We start from the raw sequence: 3311 nt of genomic DNA, 5'->3' as shown, positions 1-3311 counted from the left end.
TCATTAGGACTCAGTGATTAGGACGTAGTAGTTAATTACTCTTTTCGGTTATGTTTCAGGTACTTTAGCAAGCGTTTATGCAAACTCGTTCTCGTGCTCGCAAGAGGACCTTAGATACAGCTGAAGGAAAAGACGAAGTTATTGATACTCCGGAGAAGTTAGATTTTGAGGATTCGGATTCAGGAACTGAGCAGAAAGAACCAGTAAACATGGGAGATCGTATTGTTCAAGCTGATCCAGCTCTTATGGATTTTTCTCGGCCTAAAATTGATGACATTCAGTCAAGCATCATTCATCCGGCTATTCAAGCTAACACCTTTGAAATCAAGCTGGGCACTATTCAGATGGTGCAGAATTCTGTTTCTTTTGGAGGAGCGGCAACTGAAGACCCCAACATGCACATAAGGAATTTTGTCGAGATCTGCAGCACTTTTAAGTATAATGGCGTGACTGATGAGGCTATCAAGTTGAGGCTTTTCCCATTCTCACTGAGGGATAAAGCTAAAGACTGGTTACATTCTGAACCAGCTGGGTCCATCACTACGTGGCAAGATCTTGCACAAAAGTTTCTGGTGAAGTTTTATCCAATGGCAAAGACTGCTGCTATGAGGAGTGCTCTTACTCAGTTTGCGCAGCAACCTACAGAATCTATGTGCGAGGCTTGGGAACGCTACAAGGAAATGTTGAGAAAATGTCCACATCATGGAATGCCGGATTGGATGGTAATCACTGGTTTTTATAATGGTTAGGGGGCCCAATCTCGGCCCATGCTCGATGCAGCAGCTGGAGGCGCCTTATGGGCTAAAAGCTATACTGAGGCGTACAATCTTATTGAGACGATGGCTGCAAATGAGCATCAAAACCCAACTCAGAGGATGACATCAGGAAAGGTAGCAGGTATTCTGGAAGTTGATGCAGCCACCGCTATTACAGCCCAGCTCCAAGCGCTATCAATGAAGGTTGATTCTTTGGCTACGTATGGAGTTAATCAAATAGCTATGGTTTGTGAGCTTTGTGCAGGTTCTCATGCTACGGATCAGTGTTCTCTTGTCAATGAATCTGTTCAGTATGTGAATAATTATCAGCGATAACAGCAGCCTGTGCCAGCGACCTATCATCCTAACAACAGAAATCATCCAAATTTCAGCTGGGGAAATAATCAGAATGCTATTCAGCCACCATATCAGCAAGGAGTGAGTAAACAGTTTAACCCACCTGGATTCCAGCAACCACAACAGTATGCTACAAGACAATCATATCCTCAACAGGGAAGTGCAGCTGCACCTACTAGTGCTGATTTTGAGGAACTTAAGCTGTTGTGCAGGAGTCAGGCGGTTTCTATCAAGACCTTGGAAAATCAAATCGGTCAATTAGCTAATGCAGTGCTCAATCGTCAACCTGGCACTCTTCCCAGTGACACGGAAGTACCAGGCAGGAAGGAAGCTAAAGAGCAAGTCAAGGCTATTACCTTAAGGTCTGGAAAAGTAGCTGATGCTGAAAAGGCAAAAGAAGTCGAAGCTGAAGTTAGAGATGAAGAATATAAGCAAAGGGAGAAAGAGGCGGAACCAAGGAAGACTACTGTTGAACACACTCTGCCTGAGGCTAATACAGGGGAGAAACAGCTCTATCCTCCACCACCTTTTCCTAAGAGATTGCAGCAACAAAAGCTGGATAGACAGTTCGGGAAGTTTCTGGAGGTGTTCAAGAAACTTCACATCAATATACCTTTCGCTGAGGCTCTGGAACAAATGCCTAGTTATGCGAAGTTTATGAAGACTATTCTTTCAAGGAAGGTGAAACTGGATGACCTTGAAACCGTTGCTCTCACGGAAGAATGCAGCGCGGTTCTGCAACAAAAGTTACCACCAAAACTGAAAGATCCAGGAAACTTCACCATTCCTTGCACCATTGGCAATCTAACTTTTGACAAGTGCCTTTGTGATTTGGGAGCAAGCATTAATCTGATGCCGTTGTCGATCTTTAAAAAACTGGATCTGCCTGATCCAAAACCCACATACATGTCGCTACAATTGGCGGACCGTTCCATTACTTACCCAAGGGGCATAGTTGAGGATGTGCTCGTCAAGGTGGATAAGCTCTTCTTTCCTGCTGATTTTGTTATTCTGGATTTTGAGGAAGATAAGAAGATTCCCATAATCTTGGGGAGGCCTTTCTTGGCTACTGGCCGTACCTTGATAGATGTGCAAAAAGGGGAACTTACTATGCGGGTTCAAGATCAGGATGTGACCTTCAACGTATTCAAGGCAATGAAATTCCCTACAGAAGATGAGGAGTGCTTAAAAGTGGATGTGATTGATTCTGCGGTTACTTCGGAACTCGATCACATGCTAATGTCTGATGCATTGGAAAAGGCCTTAGTGGGGGAATTTGACAGTGATGATGAAGATAACAACGAGCAATTACAATATCTGAATGCTTCTCCCTGGAAGCGAAAGCTGGATATACCATTTGAATCTCTTGGTACTTCTGACCTCAAGAACGCTGAAGGGAAGCTCAAACCATCAATAGAGGAAGCGCCTACCTTAGAGCTCAAACCATTACCTGAACACTTGAGGTATGCCTTTTTAGGTGATTCATCTACGTTACCTGTTATTATTTCAGCTGACCTTTCAGGTAGTGAGGAAGACAAGCTCTTAAGGATTTTGAGAGAATTCAAATCGGCTATAGGATGGACCATAGCAGACATCAAGGGGATAAGTCCTTCATATTGTATGCATAAAATTCTGTTAGAGGAAGGTAGTAAGCCAACTGTGGAACAGCAGTGAAGACTGAACCCGATCATGAAGGAGGTGGTGAAGAAAGAAATTCTGAAATGGCTAGATGCAGGCATCATTTATCCTATTTCTGACAGCTCGTGGGTGAGCCCCGTGCAATGTGTACCTAAGAAAGGAGGTATCACTATGGTCGCAAATGAAAAGAATGAGCTCATCCCTACTCGAACAGTTACAGGATGGAGAGTATGCATGGATTATAGAAAATTGAACAAAGCCACAAGGAAGGATCACTTCCCTCTCCCATTCATTGATCAAATGCTTGACAGATTGGCGGGACATGAGTATTTTTGTCTTCTGGATGGGTATTCCGGGTATAATCAGATTTGTATTGCACCAGAGGATCAGGAAAAGACTACCTTCACTTGTCCATTTGGCACATTTGCTTTTCGAAGAGTTTCGTTTGGGTTATGTGGCGCCCCAGCCACCTTTCAGAGATGTATGATGGCTATATTCTCTGAAATGATTGGAAATAACGTCGAAGTGTTCATGGATGACTTCTCCGTCTTTGGACACTCA

At 43.7% G+C, this 3311-nt stretch overlaps 1 non-coding gene across 1 annotated transcript; it reads right to left on the bottom strand.

Moving 5' to 3' along the window:
• Nucleotides 1–602: 602 nt before the first annotated feature.
• On the bottom strand, nucleotides 603–709 carry LOC141681579 (small nucleolar RNA R71). Its single transcript, XR_012559007.1, has one exon. It is a non-coding gene; the product is annotated as a small nucleolar RNA R71 (small nucleolar RNA).
• Nucleotides 710–3311: the final 2602 nt, after the last annotated feature.

Source organism: Apium graveolens, chromosome 8 (genome assembly GCF_009905375.1).
Source record: "Apium graveolens cultivar Ventura chromosome 8, ASM990537v1, whole genome shotgun sequence".
Taxonomy (NCBI): domain Eukaryota; kingdom Viridiplantae; phylum Streptophyta; class Magnoliopsida; order Apiales; family Apiaceae; genus Apium; species Apium graveolens.
Note: the sequence above shows the minus strand (reverse complement) of the source record. Positions and strands in the feature narration are given on the sequence as shown.